This window comes from Balaenoptera acutorostrata, chromosome 11 (assembly GCF_949987535.1).
Source record: "Balaenoptera acutorostrata chromosome 11, mBalAcu1.1, whole genome shotgun sequence".
NCBI classification, from domain to species: domain Eukaryota; kingdom Metazoa; phylum Chordata; class Mammalia; order Artiodactyla; family Balaenopteridae; genus Balaenoptera; species Balaenoptera acutorostrata.
In genome coordinates, this window is record NC_080074.1 from 41,210,964 (window position 1) to 41,230,431 (window position 19,468).

Consider the following 19,468-nt stretch of genomic DNA (forward strand, 5'->3'; position numbering starts at 1 on the left):
CTAATGACATGCATCAATCATTATGGTATAATACAAAGTATTTTCACTTCCCTAAAAATCCTTAGTGTCCCACTTATTAACTCCCCAGCACCCTGACAACTCTTGGCAATTACTGATCTTTTTTACTGTCTGTCATCATAGTTTTCCAGATGTCATATAGTTGGAATCATACCGTATATGAAAAGCCAATCTTTGCATATTGGCTTCTTTCACTTAGTAATATGCATTTAAGTTTCCACCATGTCTCCTCATGGCTTGATAGCTCATTTCTTTTCAGTGCTGAATAATATTCCACTGTCTGGATGTACCACAATTTATTTATCCTTTCACCTTCTGAAGGACATCTTGTTTGCTTTCAAGTTTTTGCAATTGTAAAGAAAGTTGCAATAACATTCATATGCAGGTTTCCGTGTGGTCCTAAATTTTCAGCTCCTTTGGGTACATGCCAAGGAACACAATTGCTAGATTACATAGTAAGAACATGTTTAGATTTATGAGAATCTGCTGCACTATCTTCCAAAGAGTCTGTAAAATTTTGCTTTCGCACCAGCAATGATCGAGGGTTCATGCTGCTCCACATCCTTGCCAGCATTTGGTATTGCCAGTGTTCTGGATTTTGACCATTCTAATAGGTTTGTGGTGGTATCTCAATGTTGTTTTAATTTGTATTTCCCTGGTAACAAATGATGTTGGACATCTTTTCATATGCTTATTTGCAATCTGTATATCCTCTTTGATGAGCTGTCTCTTAAGGTCTTTGGCTCATTTGTAATTGGATTGTTTTCTTATTGTTGATTTTTAAGAGTTCTTTGCATAATTGGGTAACAGATTTTTTTCTTTTTTTTTTTTCAATAAATTTTACTGATTTTTGCTCTCATCTCTATTTCTTTCCTTATGCTTACTTTAGGGTTTATTTTGCTCCTCTTTTTCTAGCTTCTTTGGGGGGAAGGTTAGATTATAGATGAGACTTTTACTCTTTTCTAACATATTCATTTAGTGCTACAAATTTCCCTCTCAGCACTGATTTAGCTGTATCCCACAAATTTTAGTATGTAGTATTTTCATTTCATTCAGCTCAATGTATGTTTTAAAATTCCTCTTAAGATGTTCTCCTTTATCTATAAATTATTTAGAAATGCACTGTTTAGTTTTTCAGGTACTTGGGAATTTTCCTATTTTTTCCTATCAATTCCTAGTTTGATTCCAAACTATATGTCTCATAAGATATTGCTAGTATTCAAAATACATGAAGAGCTCTTACAACTCAACAACAAAAATACAGACAACCCAATTTAAAAATGGGTAAAGGACTTGGATAAACAGTTTTCCAAATATATACAAATGGCCAACAAAACACATGAAACAATGCTCAACATCATTAATCATCAGGGAAATACAAATCAAAACCACAGTGAGATACCACTTCACACCCACTTGGAGAGTAGTAGTAGTAGTAGTAGTAGTAGTAATAGACAAAAACAAGTGTTGGTGATGATATGGAGAAGTGGAAATGTCATACATTGCTAGTTAGAATGTAAAGTGGTGCAGGTGACATGGAAAACATTTGGTAGTTCCTCAAAAAAAATCAAAAATAGAATTACCATATGAGCCAGTAATTCCACTCCTAGGTATATACTCCAAAGAATTGAAACCAGAATTGTGTTCCAACAAAAACTTGCACATGAATTTTCCTAGCAGCATTGTTCATATTAGTCAAAGGTGTAAACAAACTAAATGTTAATCAAGAAATGAATGGATAAACATATGTATCTATACAAGGGAATACACTTCAATCATTTAAAAAAAAAAAATGAGTGAAGTACTGATACATGCCACACTATGAATGAAACATTATGCTACGTGAAAGAAGCCAGTCACAAAAAACATATATTATTTCATTCATATGAAATATCCAGAATAGGCAAGTCTATAGAGAAGGAAAGTAAAATAGTGGTTTCTTAGGGCTCATGGGATAAGGAAGTAGGGGATAATAGCTAGATGATATGGGGTTTCTCTTTGTAGCAATGAAAGTATTCTAAAATTCACTGTGGTGATAGCTGCACATATCTGTGAGTATATTAAAAACTACTGAATTGCACATTTTAAATGGGTTAATTGTATGGCAAGTGAACTATATCTCCATAAAGCTGCTTTTAAAAGGAGAACATGATTAAATTATAAACTATCATGTTGGGAAATAAACAATGACATCTTAAAAAAACAAACACACAAACAAAAGGAAACCCAGAAAACACACAACCATGTCATTCTTTAGGACCTGAGTTCCCATGCTGGTCTGTCTTCTACCTTTCAGTCTGATATTTGCTTTATATATAAATGTCCAGGTACTTTACTTTTACTTAGCAGAAGGGATAGGAAAAAATATACAACTACTCTATCTTCCTGGAAGTAGAAAGCCCCTATGTGTGTTATTTTAAGCTGATAAGTTTGCAGTAAAATTGTTATGCAACAATAAATAATACAACATGTAATTGTATGTGTGGCCATTAAGCACCAGCAGGTAAATATTTACCACTGAGCATTATTGTAAGAGTTAAGTTGGTGTCAATAAATTGATAGTAACATGTAAATCTAACCTATGTCCCCGCTTCACATAGTAGGAAAAAATAGACAGATGAGGGTTCAAGCCCCTGATCTTCCAACTATTAAAAGTGTCCACTGATCAGTATTTCTGAACCCTAATGGTATGTTAGAGTCACCTGAAGAATTGTACACAATTAAAAATCCCTGGGCTTTGGTAAAGACTGATTAGAAAAGAATAGACATAGATCCCTTGAGTCAAGACTTTTAAAAACTTTTCATGCGATTCTGATGGTGAGTGAGTTTGGGGAACCACTCCTTTAAACCTCTAATTGTTTCTTCTTCTATAAAATGAGGATAATACGGGATAGTAATAAGACATGATATCTTTGTCATAGCTTGCTGTGTGACATAAATAACTTAATCTAAACCAAGTTCTGAGCACAGTACAGCATTTTGAGGTGGAAGGAGTACGCTTTTATAACCAGGGTTATGATTAGCTGCAGCAGTTTTTAGGCCTGTCACTGGTCAATTTACATGATCTTGAGCGTCATATTCCTCATTTCTAACCTAAAGGAAACCGTACTTAGCTCAGGGAGTTAATCTAAGGATGAAATTAGGTAATGCATATAAAAGCACTCATGCATTGTAGGTGCATCAGTTCCCATACCTTCTTCCTTAAAGGTCTCTGCAAAGCACAAATGAAATCATCCTTATTGTCATGACAAATCTTCACATAGAGTTTTAAATGCTAGGAAGGAAAAAGATATCTTATATTGGTCCAGCCATCTGGATGCTACTGATAGTTCTTTGTCCTCTTCTAGGCCTGGCTACTGGTATGGTATGGTTTTTGAGGTAAAGATTGCAGAAGTTTGCCTCATTAAGGAAAAAGTAGGCTTATTTTTTCAGTCATCAAGTACTGGACTTCACTTACTACTTCTTCCACACTATTTATTTTATCTCCCTTTCCCAAGATTTCTGCATATCACCCTTGTGCTAGGAGTTGCTGCGTTCAAAGGGCCAACATGTCATCCCCAAGGTGTCTCTTCTGACATTCTAGAATTGTTATGCATTTAAAACAGGTCCTACTGTATCTGTGAAATTGGGAATGTTTCCCCCAAATTAGCAGCCTTTTAAGATTTCTGGGATACCCAATGAAGGAATTCTGAGAGATTTCTCTACATTGTCTATCATCATGAAATTTGTTCCGAATCCACTCAAGTGGGTTATACTACAGAGCATGTGAAACAGACATTTGGGGATCTGAATGATGTAATGCAAACTCCCAAACTGCCCTGTTCCAGATATGTATATGTATCAGTACTCACAGATTGAACATTTTGACTTAGTAAACACAATGGTTACTCATACTCCCACCAATCTGAAGGTTTGGTTGATTGCAGAAAAGCAATCATTTTTGGAGCTTTACAAAATTATTCTCCTCCTGGTGTAGTTAAACTGTAAAATATCACTTGACATGTCTTATCTTTAGACAATTAGACCAGTGGAAGCATGATTAGATTCTAAAGTGTAATATTTGGGATTACACTGTACACAAATCAGAAGTTGAAATGATTCATTAAACCCATTACAAGAGCTCTAAAGACAAAACCCTGCAGTCTGCAACAAACAGACTTAATATAAAATGACAAAAGAAAATATAATGTCCAAAGGAAAACAATTACATTTTCTATTTATAAGTACCATTAGAATAACTAAGTCATACTGTAAAAGTAAGATAGTAAAATGGTTTGTTTTAATAAGCTAGTGCCAAGGTATTTTAGGAAAGGAATATTTTGTGACAACAGAGCTGAGTCATCCCTAGTACAGATTATATTTTCTAAACAGATTCTTTTGGTCAGGGTCTGGGTTTAATTTTTGGCCAGCTTTTAAACGCTTTCTTACAAAAGAACTATTTTTAACTGAGTCATGATATTCCTTTCATTCTCAGAAGTAGTTTTGTGCAATCAGGGGTTGGGGAGGCTGAAAAGAGATGGATCAGATACTAACAAAAGCATGTAGCAGGAGGACAAAAACGTGTGCATTTTTAGAGCAGTGATTTAGGGTTCCTGGATTTCTGTTGATTTCTTTACCTTGACAAAGTCTAAGCCTTTTCATTTTCTTGAATCTAAACAGAAGCAAAATGGACTCTCAACTATTCCAGTCTAAACTAAGCTCCTATTTTCCTACTAGAAAGTGCTATTAACTTTCCCCTGAGAAAGATAGGTTATAGAAGAGCCAAGTAAATAAGACTCCATTTAGAGGACCCTAAGAGTACACACAATGAACACAAAAATCAATGTGAGCCCCTTTGACAGCTGAAATTAGATGTCTCATAATGTTTTGCCAGCTTCATAGAGCACTATATATTTGCAAAGTACCCTCTCTGCCTTTGTGCTTTTTTATCTTGCTTTGCCTCTCTCGTTAAAAATACAATTCTGCCCTTTTGCTAACATTTCCTAGGCTTAGGGATTTTCTTTTAAGACCCGGCCACAAAAACTTGAATTGGTGGCACCAGCATTGCTAAGAGCAAATTAACCTGGAAGAATATGCACCTTGGGATTATTCGATAGCACATTATTATTGATAATTTTTATTTTGAAGTTTGGCCTTCTTTTCCTTTTATGTCACATGACATCTAGACAGAAATGAACAAAGACTACAGAGAGTTGCCTGGAAGAAAAAAGAAATGTCTTGTTTTATTTTTGCAGTATCTGACATTCTCATGTCTAAAGATGTAGAACTGAACTGTGAGGGGCAGGTTTAAAGTTAGGAGATAGAGATGGGAAACTAGTTAGCTAGTTCAAATCAGGTTTCTCAGACAGGGACAAAGGAAAACTACAGTAGTAAAGCACCACCATTTATTAAACACATGTACAAAGAAATATGCTATGGAATCAAATATCTTAAATGCGAACCGTGTTTTGCTAAACTTTTCATACCCGACTCTGAAAACTGATTTTATTTTTAAGGAAGAAGAATTAATAAGAAAGTGATTTTGGGCTTCCCTGGTGGCGCAGTGGTTGAGAATCTGTCTGCCAATGCAGGGGACACGGGTTCGAGCCCTGGTCTGGGAAGATCCCACATGCCGCGGAGCAACTAGGCCCGTGAGCCATAACTACTGACCCTGCGCGTCTGGAGCCTGTGCTCCGCAACAAGAGAAGCCGCGATAGTGAGAGGCCCGCACACCGCGATGAAGAGTGGCCCCCGCTTGCCACAACTAGAGAAAGCCCTCACACAGAAACGAAGACCCAATACAGCCATAAATTAATTAATTTAAAACAACAACAACAACAACAACAAAGAAAACAATCCCTGGCAAAAAGAAATGGAAAAACCATAATTATTTAAAAAAAAAAAAAAGAAAATGATTCATTTTAGGCACTATTTATTCTATTATTAAAATGGTATGGCCTACGACTGCCTTTGAGGCCCTATCTGACCATTCATTTAAAATTCAAGTCCAAATGCCCAATTCATTAACTTGCTCAATGCCCAAGGCCCAATTAATGCCCAATTTACCTTAACTTGCTCTCCTCTTTCCTTTTTGTCATTCTAACATAACTATAGCATTTATGTATCTGTATTTATTTTTTGTTGCAGATCTCCTCTTATTTAAATATAAAATCTATGAGGGCAAAGGTTTTTATTTTATTCATTGGTATATCCCAAGAGTGTAGAATAATGCCTCACAAGATATATTTGGTGAATGGATGATTGAATAGTACTATTAAACAAATTAATCAGGATCTTTGACCTGCTCTTTAGAAATCAGCCCACTATTAAGTTGACTTAGTTTTTAGCATTGGCTTTAACATTTAATCTCTTTATTAGCTGTTGACTATAATTTCCTATACCTGCCTCCATTTTATAAACATAAATTCTACGGTTTGAAAAGATTTCATTTTCTCCCAGTCTCACAGGAATATGCGATAAAACCAGAAGGAGATTTAGGACCATATAGCATTATATGTATCCTTTCTGTGGCAATACAGTGAATAAATGCTTCCAGTATTTATCCGCCACAAGCCTCCGTTCTTTAAACAAACAAAAGATAAGAAAAAGGAGAAAAAAATAGCAAGCTACATCATTTGCCTTGGTTTAATGGACCAGCAGAATCAAATATTAAAATGCTAAAAAGTGTTGAAATGAAATAATAACCCCACATATCTAGAGAGAGCTTGTGTTTCATTGCTGAAGTTCTGAACCTTAATACAGAGGAATGCCGGATTTCTATTTAGAAAATGATTCTCCGTGACATTTCAGTGAGTTGTCAAATCTATAACATCCAGTTTTTGACTACTGCTAGAGGACGGTGCCTTTCCTGCGGGGTTACACCTCTGTGAGAGGTTAAAAAAGGAAGGGCGAGCTTTCTGCACACGGCACCACTATTCACTGAAGAAGGCTATTTTCGTGCTAAATCATCTGCACGAAACCATATGGTTAGAAGAAAATAGACTGCTAGCCAATATAGAGCATCTCCAGAGGGCACTAGACTGGCATTAGATGCCTGCTGATTTGTTTGCTATTTGAATAGATGCCTTCTTTTTCTTGACTTATTGAAAGAAATTGTGCTTTGGGGCAATAATTCCACTTTAAAAGATAGAACAAAACAGAATATCTTCCAGTAAGAAATACTTTCCAGTATTTTACTTACATTTATATGTAGACATAAATCTTGATCTCAAGGAATCTACAAGTCAACAGAGGGTAACGCATGCACATACAAAACCATAGTGAAATTATAAAGTGGCAAATGCCATATAAAAATTTCAATGTTTCTGGTAAGAAAAAAAAAAAATAGTGAAAGCATATAACTTGGATTTCCAGCCTCTGGAACTGGAAGAAAATAAAATTTCTGGTTTTTAAGCTATGTGGTCTGTGGTACTTTGTTATGATATACCTAAAAAATTAATAAAATACATAAGAACCCAAAATACTTTCTCTTCTGGAATTAATTAATGAAGATAAACCAAACTGTAGGAGGACAGGTGATTTCTCCTCCTATAAAGACAGCAGTAATCAGAGGGCATTACGTTTGTGGAAAAAAAGTCTCCATTTAGGTATAAAGATAAATATTAAATGTAAGATACAAGAATTTCAGAGAAAAAACAATGATAAATACAAAACAACTAATGTTTGTAATGTACTTTTACCAACACCCTTTTGTTTAATGTTATCAACCTTGTGAAGTGGGTTTGTAGATTTCAGTCTGTCGGTTGGCTTGTCCAATCCACAGAGCTGGGATCTGAACCCAGGCCCCCTAACCATAAATCCTATTCAATCACAATGTCACCTCTGTGTGCCAGTTCCATTTGGGTTGAATTTCTTTTGTGTTAATTGTCTTTAGTGAAGGAAATTCAATTTCTTTTAACCTTGGTAAAGACCATGTTCCTTGTAAGCAATGGAAACACTAGCAATCTGTGGTATAACAGGTAAGTTCTTTTTTATTTCTAATAATTTTAAATTAATAATTTTGTTCTTATAATGACAATTAATTCAGTTCCCCAAAACACTAAGATCATTCAGCCTTGTGGGTTGTAATCTATGTCTTAAAATCGAATGGCAAAATGTATTATTCACTATTTAAGAACACCTGACATATAATACAGAAATACCTCAGTTATCTAAGCATAACTCAGTTACTCTCGGGATGATTATTGCTACATTTATTGTTATGAGGTTACAACTGACTCATTTCAATTTTTGCTATTTTCTATATTGTTGTGTAATAAGAATTGATATTTAGGATGAGGGAATTGCAGACTTTCTAACTTCAAATAGCCAATTATATCTAGCGAGCTTTATTTACAAGTCAAAACAATGGAGATATGAGTTTTCATTAAATTTTTGACCAAACACATTGAAATTAATAGTACTTTGTATTGTTATATGGTATTTAGCACTTTCTACTTTCACTATAGTTTTATATATATGTGTTTTACCCTCTACTGATTTGTAAATTCTTGAGAGCAGGATTCATGTATAATTCACCTTTGCCACCTCACTTTGTCTTCTTTGTAGGTTTCCAATAAATATTTAATTCATGAATGAACTAGTTAAAAGCAAAATAGTTTCTGTGTATCACTCAGATATTAAAGATGTGAATTAAATCAAAATAATCCACTAAGTAATGATTTAATATCAAAGAAAACTTGCACATCAAAATAAGAGTATTTATACCTCAGATTCTAAACAAATGAAGTACTAACACATGGTAGAGTCCTTTCATCTGTGTTAAAAAGATTTTTTATATTAATTTATAAATAGTGTTGATCAAATTTTCATGGCATAAAAAAGTTTTCTTCTTAAAATTTCTGCAATTGGTCTGTGTCTTAAGAAACCAAAATCCATTAGTCTAGCTTATGTATACCATCACCTTGGCACATAGGACTCCCCTGGGTTATCTGGAAAGTAACCATTTTCTCCTGCTGTTTCAATTAGCACTCTAGAACACTCATTATCTTTAGTGGAAACTATCTTTGAAATCGTAACACCCTTCAGCTTGAAATGTGTTTTTTGACAGTTCAGAGGCAAAAGGTTTAGGATTTTTATTAAGGGACTCACATGGGGATGAAAATTACAAGTGGAGGAAAACCTGGGCCAAGACATTCAGAGGAAGTGATCACCAGTCCCTCCTGATTTTTTAGAGAAATAACCAAGTCCATATATTCGGGCAGAGCTGATGTTAAAATGCTAGGAATGCACTTGGCCAGCTCTCCAAATGAGAGAGCCTTTGCTTCGTAAGCCTAACCCCTCATCAGCTAGGGTTACAGGATCTACTTTCTCACTCTGCCTCTCCCTTGAGGTGAGAAAGTCTGAACATTTCTTTCATCTTTCCCCACTTGATTATGGGGCTCCAGCCCCAAGTCAACAAGGTGTATTGAGCCTCTTTTCTATGGAGAAACTGTGCTGTTGTGCTGTGTATCAGCACAAAAGAAAGGGGGAAGTTATCCCTGCTTTTGAAGATCTCCAAATATGAAGAACCTAGGGAAGAAGTTAATGCCTACATGACTCATTCTTTTATTGGACTGTAAGGAGAAAGACAGAAATGAATAAGAATTAGTGCTGCCAATGTCATTTTCTTCTTCAGATTTGGGTATACTCTAATGAGAAAGACACAAGGGATAAAATAAGGATCCTCAGCTCACATAAATTGGCCCAATTTTTAGGCAAGTACCCCACATGAATTTGAAAACACACGCCATTTACGGAAAGGTGACCTTATTAAGAAAATTAGCAACTACATGCTGTAAAGGCATGAAATGTGTAATAAAACGGTTCTAAAAATACCTTAGTGCAGCCGTCACATTCTCAGGCAGAGGCAACTTGATTAATGCAGGTGAAATCAAGCTTTATCAAGGTCTATTAAAATCTCATTGCTTTTAAACAAATCTTGTTTTAACCTAAAGATTTGTAGGAATTCTCATCAAAATGTTTTATTTCCCACTAAAAGGTTGTTGGGGATTTTTTCTTGTAGTGTGTGTGTGTGTGTGTGTGTGTGTGTGTATCTGTTTGTTTTCTGTTTCCTGTAGTTTCATCTGTTGTTGCAACTGTAGTGTTTTGATAAACAGATAAAGACAATGTGCAGCAACTCACTGGGAGAGGGAAGCCAATTTCTAGAGCCATTTTGTGATAACTGTAATCTCTCCTCATATCTTTTCCCTTGCAATGTTCTTTATGATCGATAAATAAGTTTCTCAATGTTCCTGAGATTGATTGGTTTCATCACAGGCAAGAAATTTATTCTACCTAAGTTCATTGAGTGCTATCCCCAACATAGTTTGGGCTCTCTCTCTCTCTTTCTATCTCTCTCTCTCCTTCAAGAAACATTTTAGGTGAAAGGAGAAAAAACTACACTAAAGGTAATTAAGAACTGTGATAGGTGCTTCTTTGCCAAATGTTGACCTCTGGAAAGTAGGGATGTACTTAAAGTTGAGTTTCCAGCTACACAGAGTGAAGACCTTTATAGAAGTGAAAGGTCAACACCTAAGTTGTTGCACCTATAGAGTATCAAATCATCAACCAATACACACTGTTAACACTGATTATTAACAGGGTATACTTTTACAGACCCCTGTTTTACTGGGAAAAAAATTCTTGAACTCTCATTCTTTCTCTGTGGAATTATGAGGGGGTAGAAGAGCAATGACTTCCCACTGGCAAGATATTTCTTCTAATATTCTACAGTAGTGTTCCCTGGAACATTTTCTTTTGAAATATTCAGCTACTGAAAAACAAAGAGAGTTGGAAATCAGAGCAGATCAGGGAGCTGTACTTTGTGAGGAAGCGAGTGGGTGGTAATCTGATTAGGCAGTCTGGACAGCCAGTTCTGAAACAAAAGTAATTTCACAAAAGAATCACTTTAATGGCCAAAAGTAACACAGAGGAAAACATTATAGGTTCTATAGTTGACATTAGTGGAAGTTTCATTACTTTGAAGCCAAGGTTAACTACCTTTATAAAACATACTATAATGTCTTTCTTTAAAAAAAAAAAACCCACAAATTTAAATTATTTTAAGACACTGTGCACGTGTAGGCTCAGGCACTGACATAGGTGCTACGCAAGGTCCATTGGATTTTCTTCTGAAAGAAAGGGAAATATTTTATTTCTTGAATTTGAATTTCTGTATCATTCATGCCAGAGAACTTATTGTAAGTTCTTATTCTGAGTTTCAGGCACATATAAAGTTGAGGAAAATGTGGTCTTTGATTCAAGGAGCATGTAGGCTAAGAGAGAAATTATAGGATACATACATACCCTTTTTGTTAAACAAAATATATTAAAAATCATTAGAGGTTACAAAGTGCAATGAATTGAGAGGAGTTTTTTTAAAAAGTTCTTCCTGGAGAAATTAACAAAGGTTTAATTGGGGTAGTAGCTGTTGAAATGGGCCTTGACATTTGGGCAAAATTTAGATGAGATGAATTGGCAGGTAGGGATTTGGACAGAGTGAATAACATTAGCAAGAACCCAGAGGAGTGAGAATGTGGGTATCCTGTGAGAGTGAATAATACAGTCTGACTAGAGAACAGAGTACGGGAAAAAGAAGACAGAAAAGGCAGCTTGATAAAATTCATCCATGTTCTTGAACGCCAAGCCGAAAATGTAGATTTTATTCCTTAAGCAATGAATGAGGATAAGAACTACTATATATTGCATGCATTTTTATACCTTCCAAAACCAGTTTTTATGCTATATCATTAAATTTCCCCATCAGCCCCATAAGGTAAGCAATTTATATACAGGAGTCTGTAAATGGGATTCAAGCAATTCTTATTCCAAAGCTCTTTCCTCTACATGGTCATGAACAACTTTGAAAATTTCATCAAATCTATAAACTTCTTCCCAGAAAAATGTGTATACAAACATATACATGTATAAAATTTTTCTTACACTTTCAGGGTCTTCACTAACTCTCATTTTCATTGCCTGTTAGAAACTCTTGCACTATCCAAAGATATCACCCAGTGTAGGAATGCATTTTCTTCTAATTCTATGATCCAGTAATATTTCAAAATGAGAAGATATCAGAGAATGTTAAGGAAGTAAGTTATTGAAAAAGGTCTTTATTTTTTCTTATTACAGAATTATGAAGGGGGTATGTACATTAAATGATTAAACAATGTAATAATTTCATCCCAAATTTTGAAATGTTCCTTTTATAAAATAAAAACAATAGCTTGATCTTAATCCATACCACCCCCACAATCATTTCAGTCCCTTGAATGTTTCATTAGCTTTTGCTCTATTTGTCTTAATGTTTTAGGTATCAATTCTCATGTTTCTGCTATTTAGAGGACAAGGCCTTAGGGGCAAAATATGTAAATCTGAGTCCCAAATCTATACTTACTCACCGTATGAACCTGGATAAACCACACCTCCAATAAACTCATAAAAATCTCTCAGATTCTTCTTCTTTAAAATGGGGATAATAATTACCCTCCTTCTATCATTTCTAAATGATAGAAACAGTATTCACTATTTGATTCGTTAAACATTTTAAAGAACCTGTCTTCATAGCATTAAATTTGGGAAGCAAACAAATCATTTTAAAAAGGAAAGAGTTAAAAATAAGAGCTTCCAGTATCATGAAAGAGAAAGACACATAATATACAGTTAAGTTATATAATAAAGACATATATAAAATGCTAGGAAGACACAGACACAGATGAAGAAACAATGACTGAGAGGCCTGGAGTAGTGCAATGAAGAGGTAATGCTTGAGCAGAGCCTTCTGGGAGGTGTTTTCTAGCTAATAATAGCAAGGCTTATTACAGAAGTGATTCTCAATGTAAAACAGTAACTTCCCATTCTCATATAACACATTAGCCCATGGAACAGTGCTTAAGCTTCAGAATAAAAATCTTATGTAAGCAGAAGAGAAATACTGTATCTTGGCTTAAATGCTACTTACTGGTCCATATATATGGTTGTAAAAGTACAATACCTTTTCAGTTATATGGAGAAATATTTGCACTTGTCTGAAATTCAGATATCAGAAAAAATAGACCATATAAATGATGTTTATAAAACAACAAGACAAATGTGAATTCAGTTTTTTTCTAGAGTATGAAATTCCATTATTCCAAATACAAGGGAACAGTCAACAGTTCTCAGCAGTCATCAACTCATGTTAATTTCTTTTCCTTGATTAAAAACTTAATTTTTTCAGATTTTTAAAACTTTATCTTTGGGAAAATTTTTTTCTCTTTTATTTATCATGAAGTGATTGCATTATTTTAGCACATTCATCAAGAAAATGTATATATACTTTATTAGCAATATAAAAGTAAATGCCTGTATTTGCACATCTGGACATTTCTACGGGGTAGAAAGCATTTGAATCTGCATAAAGTTAAATCTTTGCTATATTTTCCTGAATCAAAATATTTCTGTCAGTTTCTGCAGATAGATGTGCTGGCAGGTATCACCTTGGTGGGAGGGGAGACTGCAGATGGAGTGGCTAGAGTCAGAGCCAGGTGTGAGCTGGGGCTTCTCCTGTGCTCTGTGGCTGCCACAGCCCTATTAGCAGTGGGGTCAGGTCTCAGGGTGCTGAAGCAGAAGCCCTGAGGGTCGGGCTTTAAGACCTGAGGGTCAGGCTTTAACCTAGGCTCACCAAGAACAAAAGAGAGAGAACCCAAATAAACAAAAGAAGAAATGAAAGAGCAGAAAATACAACCAATCTCACAGAGATACAAAAAAATCATAATAGAATACTAAGAACAGTTCTATGCCACCAAATTGCAAAACCTAGTACAAATGGATAAATTTCTAGAAACACAGAATCTTCCAAGACTGAATCAGGAAGAAATAGACAATCTGAACAGACTGATCACTAGCAGTGATATTGAATTAGTAATAAAAAATCTCCCAGCAATCAGAAGTCCAGGATAGGACAGCTTCAAAGGGGGAATTCTACCAAATATGTAAAAAAGAGCTAATACCTATCCTTCTCAAATTATTCCAAAAAACTGACGAGGAGGATAGACTCCCAAATTTATTCTGAGGCCATGATTACCATGCTACCAAAACCTGACAAAGACACTACAAAAAAAGAAAATTATAGGCCAATATCTCTGATGAATATAGATGTAAAAATCCTCAACAAAATATTAGCAAACCAAATTCAACAATATATAAAAAGGATCATAAGCCATGATCAAGTGGGATTTATTCCAGGGATGCAAGGATGATTAAATATCCACAAATCAATCAACATGATACACCACATTAACAAAACAGAGGATAAAAATCACATGATCATCTCAAAAGATACAGAAAAAGCATTCAACAAAATGCAACATCCATTCATAATAAAAATTCTCATCAAAGTTGGTATACAGGGAGCATATCTCAACATAATAAAGGCCATTTATGACAAAATCACAGCCAACATCACACTCAATGGTGAAAAGCTGCAAGCTTTTCCTCTTAAAACCAGGAACAAGACAAGGATGCCCACTCTCACAACTTCTATTTAACACAGTAATGGACAACCTAGCCACAGCAATCAGACAAAAAAAAAAGAAATAAAAGCATCCACATTAGAAGGGAAGAAGTAAAACTGTCACTATTTGCAGATGACATACTATATATAGAAAACTCTAACGTCATCATCAAAAATACTATTAGAACTAAGAAATGAATTCAGTAAAGTTGCAGGATACAAGATTAATATGCAAAAATGTGTTGATTTTCTATGCACTAATAATGAACCATCAGAAAGAAAAAGCAAGAACATAATCCCATTTAAAATCACATCAAAAAGAATAAAATACCTAGGAATAAACTTAACCAAGGAGTTGAAAGGCCTATACTCTGAAAACTATAAGACACTGATAAAGTAAATTAAAGATGATGCAAAGAAATGGAAAGATATTCCATGTTCATGGACTGGAAGAATTCATATTTTTAAAATGGACACACTACCCAAAGGAACCTACAGATTTAATGCAATCCTTATCAAAATAACCATGACATTTTTCACAGAACTAGAACAAATAATCCTAAAATTTACATGGAACCTCAAAAGACCTCAAATTCCCAAAACAACCCTGAGAAAACAAAACAGGCCGGAGGTATATCCCTCCCATTCTGCAGACCACACTGCAAAGCTACAGTAATCAAAACAGCATGGTACTGGTACAAAAAGAGACATACAGATCAATGTAACAGAATAGAGAGCCCAAAACTAAACCCATAATAAATATTTGAATATTTATTTTTTTAATAAAAATTTATTAAAGACCTAAATGTACTCCTGGAAACCATAAAACTCCTAGAAGAAAATATAGGAAGAACATTCTTTGACATAAACTGTAGCAATATTTTCTTAGATCTGTCTCCCAAGGCAAAGGAAACAAAAGCAAAAATAAACAAATAGGACCTATTTAAACTTAAAACTTTTGCACAGCAAAGCAAGCTATGGACAAAATGAAAATATAATCTACTGAATGGGAGAAAATATTTGCAAAGGATATGACTGATAAGGGGTTAATATCCAAAATATATATACAGCTCATACAACTCAATATCAAAAAAAAAAAACAACCCAATTAAAAAATGGACAGCAAAACTGAATAAACATTTTTCCAAAGAAGACATACAGATGACCCACAGGTACATGAAAAGATGCTCAACGTTGCTAATCATCAGAGAAATGCAAATCAAAACTATAATGGAATATCTAAACTCACATCTGTCAGAATGGCTATCACCAAAAAGACCACAAATAACAAATGTCGACAAGGATGTGGAGGAAAGGGATCCCTTGTATACTGTTGGTGAGAATGTAAGTGGGTGCAGCCACTGTGGAAAAGAGTATGGAGTTTCCTCAAAAAAAAACACCTAAAATTACTCTATGATCCAGCAATTCTACTCCTGGGTATTTATCTGAAGAAAATTAAAACACTAATTCAAAAAGATACATGCACCCCAATGCTCATAGCAGCATTCTTTACAATAGCCAAGATATGGAAGCAACCTAAGCATCCTTCAACAGATGAATGGATAAAGAAGCATGGTGAGACTTCCCTGGTGGTCCAGGGGTTGGAACTCTGCGTTTCCAGTGCAGGGGGCACAGGTTCGATCCCTGGTCAGGGGCTAAGATCCCACATGCTGTGTGGTGCAGCCAAAAAAAAAAAGAAGTATGGTATATATATATATATACACAATAGATTATTACTCAGCTATAAAAAAATGCAATTTTACTACCTGCAACAACATAGATGGACCTGGAGTGTGCTATGCATAGTGAAATAAGTCAGACAGAGAAAGATAAATACTATCTGTGGAATCTAAAAAATAAAACAAATGAATGAATATAACAAAACAGAAACAGACTCACAGATACTAGTAGTTACCAATGAGGAGAGGGGAGTGGGGAGGAGCAAGACAGGGGAAGGGGATTGAGAGGTATAAATTACTATGTATAAAGTAAATAAACTACAAGGATATATTGTACAGCACAGGGAATATAGCCAATATTTTATAATAACTTTAAATGAAGTATTATCTATAAAAATATGTAAAACACTATGTTGCACACCTGAACTAATATAATATTACAAATACCCTGTACTTCAAAAAAAAAATTATACAGTGTCCATACCACATTATGCTTCACATGCTTACTCAGTGATATTTACTTTAATTTCCTGAATTTGATATTAAATTTTGGTTTCAAACAGATAAGCAAAATAGTAATATCCATGAGATAAAAATTCTAAGTCTCTCTTGTATACTTAGAGTTATATTCACAATATTTGTTGGGCTTTATAACCCGAAATCCACACCTCATCCTCAGCTGTGAAGTCTCCCTCTTAACATAGTCTATTTCGATTATTTAAACCTAAGCCTCAGGTTTCCCTGGTGGCACAGTGGTTAAGAATCCGCCTGTCAATGCAGAGGACACGGGTTCGAGCCCCGGTCCAGGAAGATCCCACATGCCGGGGAGCAACTAAGCCCGTGTGCCACAACTACTGAGACTGTGCTCTAGAGCCCGCAAGCCACAACTGATGAGCCCATGCACCACAACTACTGGAGCCTGCGCACCTAGAGCCTGTGCTCTGCAACAAGAGAAGCCACTGCAATGAGAAGCCCGTGCATTGCAACGAAGAGTAGCCTCCACTCGCCGCAACTAGAGAAAGCCCGCGCACAGCAACGAAGACCCAACACACAGCCAAAAATAAATTTATTTTAAAATAAATAAATAAATAAACAAACCAAAGCCTCAACTGTGATATCTCATCTGATTTTATGTTTATAAATAAATAAAATAACATAATCTAAACCAAAACATTTAAGATCACAAAATGTTCACCCATTATATTAAAGACAAATTAGCCACTGCAGATTAAATGTTGTGAACCAGTCACGGCTTAAAAATCATAGTTTTATTTCATGCAAAGTAGGAAACAACTGTCTAATGAGAGTCAACTTCTAAATCTAAAATTGAGGATAATAAGACAAAGCCCTGCTTTGATAACCTTGAACACTGTGCAGAAAGGAAATAGTTATCTGTCCTTTCCACAACACTGCAGTTAAGATAAGCCAGAAAGAGAGCATGACAATGTATATTTTGCACAGGGATGATTTAAAAGAGATTTGAAAAATTAAATGTAAATAAAAAGAGGCACACTTTTCCTCATACTACATTGTTTATTTGCAGGCCTGCCATTCTTTTTATTTACTTATTTATTCATTTTCAGTTTCTGAGCTCTTGAGAGTACAGATTCATGTTTCATATATGTTGTTATAAATCACCAAACACGCTAGCCATGCTCCATAAATATATAGTAAGATAAAGAGGAACACAAACATCACAGCAAAAAAATGAAGTCACAGTGACTCAGCTTCTCAATTCCCATGTGCCCCTCAATATCTTTTGGCTCTGATTCAAATTCTCAGGACCTCTGAGATTCTCCCCAATCAGTAGCTCTTTCCATGTACCTAAGGATTGACTTACCTTCAAGTCCAGTATTTACAAACACTAATATTTACCAAGTATTATAAAATAGTAGCTACTGTTAGTGTTGAATTTTTGAAATACAACAAAGCTCCCTACTCCACCAAGTAGTAAAAAAAACATATTATTGGAGCTAAATTGATCAACTTTAACATTATGCGCAATCCGATGAAGATAAGGAAACGAGGAAAACTTATGAATACAGAACTGGAGAGAGCGTTTTCCCAGAGAGCAGTCATAGAGATTACTTGGGACTAGAATATTAATGCCAAATTACATGAAGTGATTTCCAGATAAGGAAACAGAGAAGTATGAGAAGACGTTCCTCCAAATGTGAATAAATTTCTCCAAAATTTCCCAACGTTGGGCATAGCTGTGTAAAAATACACTGGTGACTGATTAAGAAATGTCTATAAAAGTGTATAAATTCTTCACAGCCCCTTTCACAACTATTATACCAAATATTTATGGCAAAGTATCAGAAACTCCTGTGAAATTGTCTCCCTATGTATTTATCTTCAAAATAAATGTTATTAAATAATCTATTTTAACCTCGAAATATATTGGACTATAGTAAAATTCTGTTATAATAAATAGTTGTACCTAGTTTTTAGTTGATCTGGAACAGAAATGTACCAAGATTTTATTTGGTAAATTGACCAATAACAACTTGATCCTAATTTTAATCCTAATGGAGGGACAATCAGATTCTGTCCCTCCCTTCACACTTCAACTTGCACTTTCCCTTACTCTAAGCATTTAGATATAACTTACTCTTTTATTCTGACTTAGGTTTTCAAAACATAAACATGGTGATTTCCTTTTGGTATGTGTAGCTGAGGCAATTATGTATTTAAGGTGAAAAATAGTAAAAGAAATTGGTTTGGAAAACTATAAAGGCATTAACTCTTGTTTTAGTTCTTATCTCCCTATCTGAGCAAGATATATAGTCTCTATGTAGATTTTATTATGTTCACACATATGTGGTGCCTCCTGTCACAGCTTATCTTTGTGGGAGGATGCTACATCTATTTAACAAATTTGACCATGTGACTTGTTTGGACCAATGAAATGTGAGTAGGGTGACAGGCAGCACTTCTGAACAGTGAGTGCATGGTTTGCATTTTCTTTATTGCCTTTGTCAACTCAATCAATTGGCTGTGTTCCAGAAAATGGCAACTTGATCATGGACCCTAGAATAAAGATAATGTCTGAAGTAAAACCATAGCTGCCTTGAAATGGACATGTAGCATGAAAAAGAAATAAATCTCTTTTTTTTCCTAGTAAACCACTAAAATTTTATAGTTGTTGTTGCCACAGAATTACCTAGACTATTCTGTCTGATATACCTTCTTCAATACGCCTTGAAAATAGGTGATGATTTGTTTTGACAGAGTGACTCGCCATTATTCACATATCAGAACCTCAAAAAAATGTTATTCAATAGGATCATTT